Source organism: Hyperolius riggenbachi, chromosome 11 (assembly GCF_040937935.1).
Source record: "Hyperolius riggenbachi isolate aHypRig1 chromosome 11, aHypRig1.pri, whole genome shotgun sequence".
Taxonomy (NCBI): Eukaryota; Metazoa; Chordata; class Amphibia; order Anura; family Hyperoliidae; genus Hyperolius; species Hyperolius riggenbachi.
The window spans coordinates 142,431,378-142,447,041 of NC_090656.1; the positions used below are offsets into that span (position 1 = coordinate 142,431,378).

General features: G+C 45.6%; 1 protein-coding gene and 5 non-coding genes across 8 annotated transcripts in view; all 6 read left to right on the top strand.

Moving 5' to 3' along the window:
• LOC137538816 (ribosomal protein S6 kinase alpha-5-like) overlaps positions 1-15,664 on the top strand; it is a 332,016-nt gene that overhangs the window by 282,727 nt on the left and 33,625 nt on the right. For all 3 annotated transcript variants that reach the window (XR_011024887.1, XR_011024886.1, XM_068261164.1), the window contains 10 exons: positions 1,910-1,956; positions 2,150-2,197; positions 5,611-5,651; positions 5,846-5,928; positions 7,293-7,322; positions 7,531-7,579; positions 8,961-9,007; positions 9,178-9,198; positions 9,903-9,975; positions 14,866-14,891. The gene's annotated coding sequence lies outside the window, so the exon portion shown is untranslated. The remainder of the gene's footprint in view (positions 1-1,909; positions 1,957-2,149; positions 2,198-5,610; positions 5,652-5,845; positions 5,929-7,292; positions 7,323-7,530; positions 7,580-8,960; positions 9,008-9,177; positions 9,199-9,902; positions 9,976-14,865; positions 14,892-15,664) is intronic.
• LOC137539348 (small nucleolar RNA SNORD27) lies at positions 1,991-2,063 on the top strand. Its single transcript, XR_011025029.1, has one exon. It is a non-coding gene; the product is annotated as a small nucleolar RNA SNORD27 (small nucleolar RNA).
• Positions 6,449-6,573, top strand: LOC137539271 (small nucleolar RNA SNORD22). The gene has a single exon (XR_011024972.1). It is a non-coding gene; the product is annotated as a small nucleolar RNA SNORD22 (small nucleolar RNA).
• On the top strand, positions 7,378-7,443 carry LOC137539356 (small nucleolar RNA SNORD31). Its single transcript, XR_011025036.1, has one exon. It is a non-coding gene; the product is annotated as a small nucleolar RNA SNORD31 (small nucleolar RNA).
• LOC137539353 (small nucleolar RNA SNORD31) lies at positions 8,827-8,896 on the top strand. The gene has a single exon (XR_011025034.1). It is a non-coding gene; the product is annotated as a small nucleolar RNA SNORD31 (small nucleolar RNA).
• Positions 9,753-9,821, top strand: LOC137539350 (small nucleolar RNA SNORD30). The gene has a single exon (XR_011025031.1). It is a non-coding gene; the product is annotated as a small nucleolar RNA SNORD30 (small nucleolar RNA).

Below are 15,664 nucleotides of genomic sequence, written 5' to 3' on the forward strand. Positions count from 1 at the left end.
CTGGCCTTTGACACGTGGCTCAATCTTGTTTCTCATTTTAGCTGCTTTTCTCATTGTTTTGCAATACAGGAAATCAGTCAGTTGCACAACTTTCTTACTGGGAGATGTAGAGGTTTAATTTAGACACTATAGAATCTACATTTTCATTTCTGAGACACTATTGAGCCATCTTATCGGGCCAAAAATACTCATGGCGTATTCCCAGCATAACTGTAAATGGTGTTTAGGCAAGGCTTCCAAGTGTTATCTGTGTTCTTGTAAAAGGTGGGTGGGGTTGTTACAATGATTAACTTTACCTGTCCTGCTGATCCTCTGCCTTCAATACCCTTAACAAGCATGCAGATCAGTTGTTTGACTTAAGCCTGTGGCAAATGCAGTCAAATTTTGTTTCGGGTGTCATTAAACTACTGATGCATGAAAGATTAGCAGGATACCAGGCACATGGTATTTAAAAATATAGAAATATGGCAGTTCCCATATTCTCCGGTCAGTTGCCCTTTAAAAAGAGAGCCAGAAGTGAAATTTAAAAGATATCTGCCCAAGAGGGAAGGCTCTGCATCCTATAGAGCAGTGTCACCCTGTCCAAGGCCCACCATTAGTGATTTTTTTTTTTGTGGAAATCCAGAGGTCATTAGCTGTGCTGAGACACTAACTACCCCACCAGTGAATGTGGTTTTTGAGCAAAGCATGCACTGTTGGTGGGCTTTGAGGATAGGGTTGGAACGGTGCTATAGAGCAGGGGTCCCCAACCTTTCCCGGCCCGGGGACCACTTTCTGACTATTTTTTCCTGGGGACCGCCGCGGGGGGAGTGGACGTCGGGTGCGCGTCCTAGTGGACAGTGGAGCGGGTTACGGGGGGGGAGGGTGCAGTGGTATAGCCAGAATAGTGCCCCAGTATAGCCAGAATAGTGCCCCCGGATAGCAAGTATAGTGCCCCAGGATATCGCCCCGGTATAGCCAGGTAGAGATGTAGCGAACGGTTCCCGACCCGTTCGCTGGCGAACATCTCTGAAAGCATGGGGCTTTTACTACTTCCGGGTCGCTCTGACCCGGAGTAGTACGCCTGCGCTGCCCGGCAAAGCGTGTCCTAGATCGCGCTCCTGTTGCCGGGCACTCTCTGCGCATGTGCATGATGTCATGAACGTCACGCACATGCGCAGAGTGCCCGGCAACAGGAGCGCAATCTAGGACGCGCTTTGCCGGGCAGCGCAGGCGTACTACTCCGGGTCAGAGCGACCCGGAAGTAGTAAAAGCCCCAGAGATGTTCGCCGAGCGAACAGTTCGCAACATCTCTATAGCCAGGTGGTGGTCCCCGCCGCTGTTACCTTAACAGCGGCCGCTCTCCCGGCTGCTCTGTGTGATGCGGCAGGAAGCAGGGCAGCGGCGATATGTATTGCCGTTACTATGGTAACCGAGCCCTTCTTCCTGCGCATCACACAGAGCAGCCGGGAGATACGCTGCTTGAATAAATACATGCGCTGGAGAGGGGAGAGCGGCCGCTGCTAAGGTAATAACAGCGGCGATGGCGGGAGGGGGGTTGAAGAGGACAGTCCTGCGGCCCAACTGGGAGCGTTCCGCAGACTACAGGTTGGGGATCCCCGTTAGCATTGTGTAACAGATGGGTCACTCTGCTCTCTGCTGCTGCTTGTGGCTTCGGGAGCCTGAAGATGGGCCGCTACGTTCTGCGCATGCATGCTCTCGTGCTTGCACAGTACATAGGCACCTGTCTTCGGGAGCACTCAGGCTCCCGGAGACTTCCGAAGCTTCCCGCAGTGGGAGATTCGACCGGGGAGCTAGTGCTGGAATGTGGAGACAGGACTGTGCCTTCCCTCTCCTTCCTGCTTAAATTTAGTAAAACTTATTTGCATTTCAGCATTTTAACAAGTGGTAACCTTGTGTCTTGATCTAGGGTTTCTGCTTTTTGAAGATGAACCTAGATAATTGTCAGTATTGCAGGTGAGTCAGAACTGTACTGTCCTGTACAAGTTGCCATCTATGATGATCAAATATAGACAAGCATATGACTGACTTGTTAGTGATGCTACTTTTTTTGTTCTGAGATGGTATCTGGTTTTTTTTTTGGTTTTTTTTTTTGTTCTGTTTGTTTTTTTTCCTGTCTGACTTGGACACTAAACTGCTTATCTTACAGGAAGATCTCATCACTTTCTGCTGTGTTGCAAGATGGGTCGCCAAATAGGTGGGTTTTAAAACACAACCTAAAATTGTCAAACAAGTTCATTCATTGTCTTTACGCATTATTCCTGAACTGGAAAAAGATGGTTCCTATTTTGCCCTATCTGCTGCTTTCTATTTCCCCCTCAAGCATGGCTATCAATATAATTATTGATCTTAATGTCAGCCAATCCCTTTCTTAGTACTTGCAGCCATAGATTTTTTTTTTATACTGGGTTTGCACAAGTTGCCACCATATAGATAGTGAGCAAGAATGCCAAATCACTGTTAGAAGTCCACCTAGGCAAAAAAACATATGTACACACGAGAAAAGACTGCCTCTAAATGGTGGAGGGTACAGAGACCCTAAGATAATTATATAAATTAAATAATGACTTCAGAATGATCTCCAAATTATCATTAATTTATTAGGGGCATATCCCATTAAAAATATTAAAGTACAATTAAAATCCCCCAGAATTGTAAGTAAAAGTATGCACAAGTTAACACAATGAGGATGCCGGTAAATGGGAAACTCTTGCACTGGGCGTGTGCAGTTTGTGAACTAATGCATGCCCAGCAGAAAAAGTACTTGCATGGCAGTGATTGCTTGCAAGGGCTCTTCCTGGGCAGTGGTGGAAAGGGCTTCCAATTGTGTTTAAACTCAGAATTTAATAAAATTAGTTTGCATTAGAGAGAACCCAATGGGGGTTTCTGATATTAAAGTGAACCTCTGGACTAAATCTACTCAGCAGAACTGAAAAGGCTTGGTGTTTAACTGTTTCATAGCATCAGAACTTTGTTTTTCTTACCAAAGCATCTTTAGCTGCATTTTTAGCTAAGCTCCACCCATCAAAGAAAAAAAGCCTTTTTTCCCTTCTACTGTGCAGAGCATGATGGGATTTCCTATGTTCATGTTGCCTAGCAACTGAGGTGCACAGGACAGTTGGAACTGTCTCATGCTTCCGGTCACCTCCTTTCAACCAAAAAGATGGCTGCCATCATGAAATCAAACATTTGCTTGTTCTTTTGAAAACCGTGTGGGTAAGATTATATTACCCATCTATTTTAACATTACTGTAACTCAATGACAGTGTTTGTTTAGGCTGGAGTTCCTCTTTAATAAGACAGAGGCACATTCTAGCATCAGAATAGAATAAACCACAGCTGTACTCAGCAAGAGGATCCCCCTCTTGCATGAACTGCCCCTATTCCCCATCGCCATCAGTTTTCTCAGGGGATGCCGACAGTAGTTAACCTACCCAGCGTTCAATTTCCCCAGGATTTCTGTGCAGACAGTGATAAAATTTATTTTTAAAACTTTTTTTTTCCTGTAACTTGCCAAAATGTGTCAAGCAAGGGTCTAGTATACAGTGCAGGAGAGTATTGATGTGTATGCATGTTTATACTGTTCACAGCATGTTTTTTTGAACGGACATTTCTGTCCATACCGCTAGGGAGGTTAAAGACAGACGCGCTGCACAGCAAAATATATGCTGTGCTCATTCTTACTGTTGGCAAATTGATTTCTAGTGCTTACAGAAATAGTAAAAATTTAATAGAATTCCTTTAAATCATTTTATTTTAAACGAGGCCAACATAACACTTAGCATAGATTTTGAAGCAAGCAACCGTCGCAATGCATTGACATCTATCAGTTATTTTATCAAGAGTATAAGATATAGTCCCAAATACTGAGATTCAGAGGTTGTGTCCATACTGCGGATGGCTGTTTACCTTCCTGCTGCCATTCACTGCCACTCCCCTTATAGCGCAGCTCCCTGCCTGTGTCCATTCCCTCCCCGCCTCTGTATGCTTCCTCCAATCGGCTTACAGAGGTGGGGCGCTAAGCTATAGAGGTGGGAAGCGGCGGTGAATGGTAGCAGAAAGGTCAACGGCTGACTAGCAGCAATCTCACTAGCCTGGCGGTTTTTATGTTGGACAGAGCACAGGGGGGCACACTAAGGCTATAGAGGCTGGGCATTCCATGCCAAATGTGCCTCTGTCCTTGATAACAGAAACCCACCTCTGGTTCTCTTTGAAGGTGGCTTGGTGTCTAAGAGCTTGTGCATACCAGAGCAGTTCTGGAGCGTTTTTAAAACTCTTGCACGGGGAAAACCGCTTGGCTAATGAATGTGAAGGGGCTGGCGCACACCAGAGCGGGTTGTTTTTCAACAAACTCAAACTGGGGGGGGGGATGCAGCATTTGATTTCTGAGGCTTTTCGGCCTCAATGTTAGTTATAGATCAGCTGTTATGTTACACTAACAAAATATGACTGCTACACAAACGCTCCCTAACACTAGGCATGTTTAGCAAACCTGCCTAGAATCGCTCTGAAGTCTGCTTCAAAAACCTATAGCGTTTTGCAGATCTGCTAGAAGTTTTTGGTGTGCACTGGGCCTAAAACCTGTTCAGGTGCAAAAGTCTAGTCTGTGTTCTTCAGTCTAACTGCATTATGCGGGGTAGTTTATTCTCAACTCCTGGCATTTATTAGACTGTAAAATTACAATAAAACTTTCTATATTTGTGCCTTGTGCACACACATGCATATTAAAGAACATTTTGCTGCATTCATTGAGAAAACACAAGTTTCCAGCCCCTATAGACAGTAATCTTTTTACCTGTAGCATAGGTAAGAGTGCTTTAAATTGTTCAATGGCCAAATGGAATTGACAGGCTGTACAGTTTTATCGTGTGACATCTTTCAGTGTCCTAGCATGGTCTTAAGTCATTGGCCCTTGGGGGCTCACAATCAGCCTTGTCAGTCTAGGCCAATTTTAGGGGAATGCCACTTAATTTATTTTGCGGTGTGGAGAGAACCAGAGTACCCAGAAGAAACCAGTGCAGACAGTGATCCTACAAAATCCACGTGGATGGTACCCTTGCTGTATTCATCCAGGGACCCAACGCTGCAAGGCAAAGAGTGCTATCCACTATGCTATTGTCTATTCAGTTCATTACCATTAAGGCTTCAGCTCATGGTAAGCTTTAGGGCCTGTAATGTGCTTGGGCTGCATTTTTTTTTTTTTTTTTTTTTTTTTTTTTTTTTTAATCGCAAGGTCTTATGAAAACTCATGAAGACCTGTACTCACTGGTGCAATGAGCTTTTTCTATTCTCATGAGGGCTTGCAATTTTGAAAACACAGTGTAAGTGCAGCAGTGTACAGACAGGCCTCTGTAGTTGCATAACTTTTTTTTTTTTTTTTTTTTAAAGCATGTTTTTCTGCCTTTATTTAACTTGGTCCCACTTTTCTGTTAGTGTCTCACAAATGCAAAGCTAAAAAACTGGTTCTCCAAATGATGACCCGATAGTCTCGTTCGTCTGAAAAGCTTTGAAAGAATACTTTTATAGCATGGTGGAGTTCTGATGGAGACAATGTTTTATGTTCTAATTCTAGTGTTCGTTTTTTCAAAACTAACATTGTGCTTTCAACAGGTGAATATGTTGAAGATGAGGATCTCAGCTGGTGGATCAAGGTAAATGGCTTGCCTTGAAGTATAGCTTGGAATTTCATATCCTGGTCTGAAAGGATGAATTAATATATTCTATATATGGACGGCTTTAAGCCTAATGGCAAATAGTCACCAAAGCCCTGATCAGGCCAGCTGTGCCACAGTAGTGCTAATGTGATGTTTGTTAATCTTCTAACTTGTGGGTTTTTGTTTTGCAGGTCTTAATGATCCAAACTTCAATTGAAGCTCATGCTTCAGAACTGAATGTTGGAGAAATCTGCTCAGAAGAGAATGGCATCAGGTATATCTACATTGTAATTGGTCATTTTATAACAAATCAGCTGAATGTTGCATTCAGTAGCTAAAAATCTAATTGTAGTATGACAAATCTATCTTTTGCTTGTATAGCTAGGTATCCTGTCATATTTGGATATTAGGCTTGTTTAAAAACAAAGTGACAGTCGATTTAAAACTATGGCACTTAATGATCACAACTGAGTTTCTCTGATGCTTTGTGCTGTATCTGGTATTACAGCACCTGTGGCAGTAAGAGCAGTACAGTTTCACAAAGTGGGAAGGTACACAATAGAAGTTGACTGGATAAATTAGATTGAAAGACAAGTTGTGACCCAGAGATGTATCTAGCAAACATGGTACTTTAGGGGGGGGGAGGGAAGAGAAGCAACACCATGCTGAGCATAGACACTGCTCCCCTGCTTGGGTTTTTGTTTTTTTTTCCTGTGCGGCAAGTAAGTTGATGCACATTTTATTCAGCACTTTGTAATTTTGCATGCTGTAAACTTCAACATAACTTAGTTCTTCCCTAATGATGAAACCCTGACATGTCCGACCTGCTGTTTGACACCAGAGCCTGAAAAGGTGAACCCACTGGTATCTTCAGTAGGAAAGGAAGGATAACCTGTTCTTCAAGGACAGTCTGAAGGGAGGTGATAGATCAGTTCAGTGTAGTCACAATTTTCTTGAGCTAAGGGGAATCTGTGTACTGTTTCGGTTACATACTGCATAAAACATAATTGCTCAGATATTTACACTGAAGTGAAAAGCATATGGAGGCTGCCATATTGCTTTTCAAACCATACCAGTTGCCTGGCATCCTGATTCTGGCAGTAGTCGTAATCTTACACCTGAAATGAGCATGAGGCAGAAATGGATGAGCCAGATTGGGTGTACTGTACCTTGGAGGTGCAAACTGCCTGTGCACTAGACTGAATTCGATCAGGCTTGACTATTTCTGCCAGAGCTCATCTGAAAGCCACTACTGCATACATGCCAACAAGCAATTGGCTGATTTTTTTTTTGGGGGGGGGGGGGGGGGGGTAGAGGAGGCCTCTTTTAGGGACCAGAGGCTTCCCCTTCCCAATGTAAGTACTCTACAGGTGTACTTAAATGGAGTTTGGCTTTTATAAATGGTGTAGAATTTTGTGTTGGCGATTACTTTGCTTCTGTCAGGAAAGGACGGTAGTGGAATATCTTGTAGAAAGGCTAACACAGCAGTACAAGGTTTCCATCAATCAGCCATTTTTGGAGGCTGCCATATTTCCACTTGAACAATACAAGTTGCTTGGCAGTTCTTTGTGGCATACAACTAATCTGTGGTTTAAATTGCTTATCCTCAGGAAGCTCTAACTTGTGGTGTTTTGGCAGGTATATTGGGGACCTGAGATTTCCTTACTGGTAAGTGTAGAAAATGTATCTGTCTGCTTTACTCTGCCATTCTTGCATTTTGACTCTCATATGATGACATCTTACCGCCCCAGTCTGACATACAGTGACTGAGTGGTTTATTCTGATTGCATGTGCACTCAAATGCAGATGGCTAGAATGCCCTCAAGTTCTAAACTTTTTTTTTTTTTTTTTTTTTTTTTTTCTTCCTACCTTGTAGGTTTTCTTTAAGCTATTAGCCATGGATGTAACCTTGGTTTCCATGAAAGGTAAGGGAAATGTATCTGTTCTGTTTGGGGTGGCTCTGCTCTTAAAGATGTTATCAGGGGAAAAATGTATCAAATAAGTGCTACTTAGCGGGGGCTTCCTCCAGCCCCAAGCTCCCAGCATGTCCCTCACCACAGCTCTGTAGTCAGCCGTTCGCTGCAGCTCTGTCCCGTCAGCCGTTCGCTGCAGCTCTGTCCCGGTCCCTGGCAATGACGTCAGTGTGACCTCCAGGTCGGCCTGTGTTGCACCTGCATGAGCGGCACTGTCAATCACCGACACGTGGGCCGGATCGGACTTCATTGCCAGGGACCGGGACGGAGCTGTGGGGAAAGCTGCGGCGAGGGACATGCTGGGGGCTGGAGGAATCCACTGGTAAGTAGCTCTTTTCCCTGATGACTCTAAGACCAGTTGGCAATGAGAACTGCCATGGCTTTTCCTCCATAAATGTACGGGTTTTGCTGACCAATCCTTCTATATATTGAAACTTTAATTGTAGAAATGTTTCTGGTGATACATTTAATGACTAACTAACTCTACATGTTTTTGTCTGCATTTCTGCTCACGCATTAAACCATGTACTGTTAGTCATTAACCCTTTCTGGACCAGAGGGCGCTGGTCCAGCAAACCGCCGCTTCCCGATGAATCGCTGCAAGTTACCGTCGCTCCCGCTGTACACGCCGCTCTGTCCCCGCCGCAGGCTGCGCTCGCTGCCGTTGATGTGCGCCGGTCAGGAGCCGCTTTCATTGGCTCCTGACTCTCATTCCATGTAAGCCAATGGGAACAGCTTACATGAATGACAGGGCCAGGAGCCAATGAAAATTGCTCCTGCCCGGCTCACAGTGCTCTGCCGTCATAGAGGCGGCAGGGCATCACATTGCGGAGGGGGCAGAGCGGACCGAGCGACGCGGACGGCCTGGGGCGCGCAGTTAATGGGACGTAGAGCTTACGTCCGTCAGTACCGCAGCGCCCCCTGCCCGACGTAGATTCGTACTCGCTCGGTCCGCAGGTAGTTAAAGGTATCACCAGAATCAACACTTGTTTTGATATCTGCATTTCTGCTACCTGGCTAACAGACTATCAGAAGTACTGTATTTAAGTGTAGTCTGCAGCTTTCACAGCTAGCTCCCATCTACAGTACTTGTATTGGTATGTGTATGTAAATGAGCTGGACAACCCTTCAGTTGACCTGTGCAGGTTCACATTGCTGTTCCTACTAGTGTAGTGCAAGGCCATTCTTGTAGAATCTCAATGAACATGATGACTTTTATTACCGCCCCAGTCTGATGATTGGTGACTGAGTGGTATGTTCTGAGCTATTTCCACATTATTTATTGACTGTTTGGAAATCACTGAGACACTACTAAACTGTACTCTCTTTGCAGAGTTTTTAAAAATGAAGCTACACTGAAAATACTTCATCAAATGGAAGGTAGGTTTTGCAATGTAGCATACTTGTTAGTGCCCCCCTGCTGTGATGAGTTACACTAGCTCACTTTGAAATACTTTATGAAAAGTTTGAATGTCTGAGCAGAAGCTTTAGCAGAATGTTTGTCTGCCTCACTTCCTAAAACATTCTAATAGGTTTTCTTTTGATTGCAGGCTGCTTAAAGGAAGAAATGGGTAAGTTGTGGCTTTGGCATTTTTTACAGTGTGCAGAACTGTTAAATTCCTTTTGCCTGTAAAGGATATGGAAAGGGGGGATGTTTGCCTATAGGGTGACACTCCTGTGGCTGTAAACAAGGGTCATGGCCAATGGTGGAGAGGTCAAGACATGGAAAGCCTCTGGACCATCCAGGAGCTTCCCTCCACTTGTAGGTAATCATGTAAAAAAAATTAACAGGCTCACTTAGGGAACAAATGTTTTTAAAGACCCCTATAATTTAAAATTAATGTAACTATATACAAATTACTGTTTCTGGCAGAGTAAAATGTGCTATACATTACTTCTGTTGTCAAAAGCTATTTGGTTTAAAAAAATTTTTTTTACCATTTATAATGGTCCTGTGCTCAGTGCTAGTTTATAACAAGCGCTCAGAAAAGTGCTTAGTGTGGCTGAGCCCTCAGTGTTTGGAGAGGTTATAGTGAACATGAATATTTTGGTAATTCAGAGAGGCAAAAGGAGTGTGCACTGACATCTGCTGTACAGTGAGCAATGCTTTGTAAATGTACCTCTATCTAATGATGAACTTTCTCATGGAATCTCGTTCGTCTGAATTCTGATGAGATCACAATTACTGACGATGAGGATTTTTTTTTTGTTTTCTTCAGTAGTCTTGCTGTGCTGGGATATCTGACTTGTTTTCTGTCCCCACCCTTTCCAACAGGAATTGACCATTCAACGAAGTTTACATAAGGACTGGTTCTCTTTAATTTAAACCGTTTAAAAGAATATGTAAGGTAAATGAACTCTAATTTACTTATCAAAGTATGTATTTGTGATTGGAAAGTCTTTATTTCAAGGTATACATTGTTCCTGCTTCCAAGGGACTCTTATGCCCTGTTTCCACTTGTGTGCAGCATGCGTCTTGCGAGACGCAATGCCTGCACAGCTACTCATGTTTTGCAGCAGATTCCTTCTAGCCACACTGCACGGCTATGGGATTTGGACGGTGACACAAGCAATTATGCTGCATGACTTACCCCCCCCCCCCCCCCTCTGCCATGAATTCGGATGCTCTGCCTAGTTCTATAGGCTGCCAAATTCCATCCGAATTCGTGGTCAAGGAATCGGCCCGTTTTCGCACAAATGGAAACTTGGCCTTAGGCCTCTGTTCCATAGACTGCGCTCAGCATGCAGCTACCAGGCAGTGACCAGTTGTGAGTTTGAGAGGTATTTCACTGCCTATCAACGGTCTGTGGAAAAGAGGTGTTAGTGAGAGGGATATGGTGGCTGCCATATTTCCTTTTAAGCAATATTAGTTACCTGGAAATCCTGAGCTTTGGCTACAGTAGCGTCTGAATTGCACACCTGAAATAAGCATTCCACTAGTTCAGCGATCTGCAAACTTGGCTCTCCAGCTGTTATGGAACTACAAGTCCCACAATGCATTTGCCTTTATGAATCATGACTGTGGCTGTCAGTGCATTGTGGGACTTGTAGTTCCTTAACAGCTGGAGAGCCAAGTTTGCAGATCACTGCACTAGTTCAGTCAAGGTACCTGATCTGCATGCTTGCTAAGGCTCTATGGCTAAAAGCATTATGCCTGGTACACACCATGCAATGTACCATTAGACAGGTCTAACCAATTATTTCTGACAGGTACGTCGTTCAGATATCCAATCGTTTTTCTGATGTAATCTATACAGAATTGATCTGAAAAACAAATTCATGTAATCATCTGACTGCAAATTGCACAGTGTTTACCAGGCATTAGAAACAGGATTAGTTGACAGCCATCTGAATTGCTTAACGACCGCCTAACGCCGATAGGCGTCGGCAGGTCGAAGTGTTACCATGGAAACGTTCAATGTCAGTTCACGGAGGGTGTCTCTGTGAACAGCCTGCGAGCCTCCGATCGCAGCTTAGGCTAAATGTAAGCATGTGGGGAAGAAATCCCCTGTTTACATAATACTGCGCTGTTGCGCAGCAGCGCCATAAAGGAGATCAGCTATCCCTGGCCTGATTGGCCGGGGATCGCCGGCATCTGATAGGCTGAAGCAGAGGGAGGGCGGAAATTGCTGCGGAGGGGGGCTTTGAGGAGCCCCGCCCTGCTAACCACAAGTAGCCAGCGGTGATCAGACCCCCTTCCCCCCCCCCCCCCCCCCCCCCCAGCAGGACACCCCCCTAGAGGGGGTGGGGGGAGGGTCTAGTCGCCCTGTGGGCTGGAGAGCCCGCTCAGCACAGATCACCGCAAATGAGCCCGGTCCTCAAGTGGTTAAAGGAAACCTCAGGCAAATGATCCTCATGAGATACTTGCCTGGGGCTTCCTCCAGCTCCTTGCAGCTGACATGGTCCACACTGACCGCTCCATTTGCAGTCCCTGCATGGTGCAGAGGCTGAACTCTACTGCGCCGCTGTCAAAGTCCAGTCTGCGGCATACTGCGCTTGTGCAGTACACTGTGGACGGCATGGGCTTGTTGACAGCCTGCTCCACGCAGGTGCTGTGAGGACAGCCTCGGTTGGCCTCTGCACTGTTCATGGGCGGCTGCGAATGGAGCTGTCAGTGTGGAACATGTCAGCTGTAAGGGGCTGGAGGAAGCCACAGGTAACTAGTTCATGGGGAGGCTCATTTGCCTGATTCCTTTAAAGTGAATGAGAGGGGTGATATGGAGGCTGCTATAGCGCCACTATCACGTGGGCTGGAGTGTTCTGCGAAGTAGAACACTTCAGCCCACTTGCAAGTGAAAGCAGTGCAGTAGAGAATGGCTTTGTGAGGTCAGCTTCTGCACTGGAGGGGGCTGGGAGTGGAGCTGCGACAAGGGAAGTGTTGGCTGGAGAAAGCCCCAGGTAAGTAGCTTCATTACATTAACTTGCCTGACACTTCATTTAAAAAGTAATATGTTGGCCCCATATCCCTCTATTCAAGCTTTTTTTTTTTTAGCCTTTAAAAATGACATGGAGGCAGCCATATTTCTAAAGCGTGCAAATTGCATGGCGCGCCTGCTGATTCCCCTGCCTCTAATACTATAGACCCATAATTTAAAAGGGAAAAATTGAAACTTTCATATCGCTTCTGGTGTCCTTTTAGAGGACCTCTAATTGAAGGATATGGAGGCTGCTATAGTTTAACACCAGTTGCCTGGCGTTTGATCTCTTTGGCTGCTGCAGTAGTGTCTGAACCACATGCCTTAAACAAGCATGGGGCTAATCTTCTCGAATTCCTAGTGATAGGTCCAGGATTGTGTTTTACATTTTTAAAAGCTGGTTAACAAATGCTGGCTCATGCAAAATGTTTTGTGCTTGGGTCCAGCTAAAGAACCAGTCAGTCTTAAAGGATTACTATCACAAAGTAGGCAGTTAAAATCTGGCAGAACCGACAGGTTGTGGGCCAGTCAATCTCCTTAGGGGGATTCTGTTTTATTTTTAATAGCATTTCCTTAACAGCAGATTAACTGCCAAAATGGTAAGATACTAGCCAGTCTCCCTACTCACTATCATGCTATTTTGTCAGACTTTGCAACTGCTGTTAAGGAAATGCTATTGAAGAGTCTGACAAAATGGCGTGCAAGTAGGGAGGCTGGCTAGTATCTTATTTTGGCAGTTAATCTGCTGTTCAGGAAATGCTGTTTTGCAGTTGGTGGTCCTTGAAGTCTTCCAAAACTGCTTTTCTGATAAGTTTCCCCTATAGAAGCAAAAGTTAATGATATACTTGTGCAACCCCTTTCCTAACAGATCTGCACTTTGTGAATGTCAGGTTACCTTAACAGCAGCAAGAAATAAGCTACTTTATTAATACTTGAGGGTAAACACTTTACCAGGTACATTTCTTAGCAGGACGGGGTAAATCTGTCCCTGCACTCTTCTCCACAGCTTATCAAGTGTTAACCAGTACGTTTCTGTATAATTGAGGCTGGCACACAATCTGGACAAAATGGTTAATTCCCCAAATATAAAGTAAGCGGTGAATCTAAACTGCAGAGGCAAAGTGGTGGACAGAATAGTGGCATGTGAACAGCTGCTTTTGGCTCTGTACTGCTTAGGGCAATACAAAGCTGATGTAAATGCAGTCTAGTATTTGGACTATATTCTGAAGTGATGCTGAGACTTGTGTATACAAGGTAGGTAACTTACCCTGATTTATGTATGCTGCCTACAATTGGGCAAGACAAAACCTTTATATATTGTGCTTTCCTCCTGGCAGACTCAAATATCTTTAGCTGCAGCCATTAAGGTGTGCGCAGTAGCAGTGTTGGGGAGTGTAGCCCAAGTTGCTGACTTACTGAGTAGGGAGAGCTGAGATCAAACCTTGGTCTCCTGTGGCAGGGCTCTTTACTGTTACTGTCCATCCACTGCCAAGTTAACCTCTTCTGTAAATTCTAAAGCTACATACTCACAGGGGACTATTGTCCCCGTAGCATGCACGCACACAAACGGGGAGCGTCAGCTCCCTGCCGGCGACAGTTGTCCACACCAGAAAGGCAGACGCGGCGGAAGCGGTTTGTGAATGGCGCATCCCCCGGCCGGATGCTCCATTCACTCGCGTAGGTCTCCTGTCGCCAGCCCGCGTACTCACGCGGGACTAGCGACAGTTCCGGCGAAGTCGCGGCGACAGCTGTAGCCAGCGATTTAACATGTCAATCGCCTGGTGACAGCTCCGCCGGTTCAGGGTGTGCATTATACACACACGGGCCAGGTGGCTGCGGCGACGGCCGTACCACCGTGTATGGGCCTTAAAGGTAGAGCTAGAATGACACTACTATTCCATTTTTATTTTCTTTTACACTGGCAGCACTGGAATTTTACATGTGAGATAGATCCTGATAGGCCAGCTTAGTACAGGTAGCAGAGTACCTGAGGCCACACCTACTAGGCTGCTTTGAGCACCCCCTCTCCAATATAGGACACTATCTTGGCAGTCTTTTGTAAGGCAGGAAACTTGTAGCTGTTTTACAGTATCTGCTGCATGAGCTGATTGTGGCTAGTTTTACACAACTGCTATTGCTCGAAATTGAAAAGTATATGTATAAAATGTACTTTTGTAACAGGATTTTTACAAACTACTGGTCCGTCAGACCCTCCTGTGGGGCAGTCGTTCTGCCAACAGTAGCACGTGAGTACAGGCTGCCAGCAGACTGGTAACACTGGTTTTTGACCTTCCTGTACTCGCGTGCTACTGTCGACAGAACAATCGCTCGACCGGGGGAGGGGGGTCTGACGTTTGTAAAAATGTGGCATGTATGTGTCTTTACACCCCATCATAAAGTAGATGGATTGGCAATGTTTTACTGCCCACTGTAATAAACAAACATGGGAAGAAACATTTTTTTAAAGTAGAATCTCATAGTAAAAGCTATACTAAACTCCCCAGGTCCCAACTATGTACCTGTGAATGTGACCTACATAAGGATTTGTCAAACTAGTTGTCCAGGTCCTTTGGAATTTACTATAAAACTTCTTCAGTAGTGCATTTAATTCTGAGGGAAACTTGTAAGTAGGTGTACATGTGTATATTAAGCAATGGGGGAACACAATGATGAATCATCCACTATACCCTGAGCTGGCACAAGTGTTGGCTATGACAAGGATTGTCGCTATTCTGATGAGACCCCCCCCCCCCCTTGTAACCAATAAGTATAAAGACTTCTCACATTTAGTAACACATGCGTGTTTGTTTTTTTTATTTATAGGTTTTACTGGATCTTAACAGTGTAAGGTAATTTTTTATTCTTAATTACAGCTCTTACACAGTTCAAGCTGAAATTGCACATCACATTTTTACTAAGCGGTCCTGGCCTTAACCACTTGCCGACCGCACACTCATAACGTGCGTCGGCAAAGTGGCAGCTGCAGGACCAGCGACGCAGTACTGCGTCGCCAGCTGCAGCCTAATTAATCAGGAAGCAGCCGCTCGTACGAGCGGCTGCTTCCTGTCAAATCACGGCGGGGGCTCCGTGAATAGCCTGCGGGCCGCCGATGGCGGCTCGCAGGCTAGATGTAAACACAAGCGGAAATAATCCGCTTTGTTTACATTTGTACGGCGCTGCTGCGCAGCAGCGCCGTAAGGCAGATCGGCGATCCCCGGCCAATCAGCGGCCGGGGATCGCCGCCATGTGACAGGAGACAGCCTGTCACTGGCTGCACAGGACGGATAGCGTCCTGTGCAGCCCGGCTTACCAAAGGGGGCCAGGTAGGAGAGGGAGGGGGAGCATTTCGCCGCGGAGGGGGGCTTTGAGGTGCCCCCCCCCCCGCCAGCCACTCGCAGGCAGCAGAGATCAGACCCCCCCAGCACATCATCCCCATAGGGGGGAAAAAAGGGGGGCAATCTGATCTCCCTGCCTGCACCCTGATCTGTGCTGGGGGCTGCAGAGCCCACCCAGCACAGATCAATCAAACTAGCGCTGGTCCTTAAGGGGGGGTAAAGGGTGGGTCCTCAAGTGGTTAAAGTGATCTGAGACACTTTTTAACACACTTCATAATTGTGCCCCT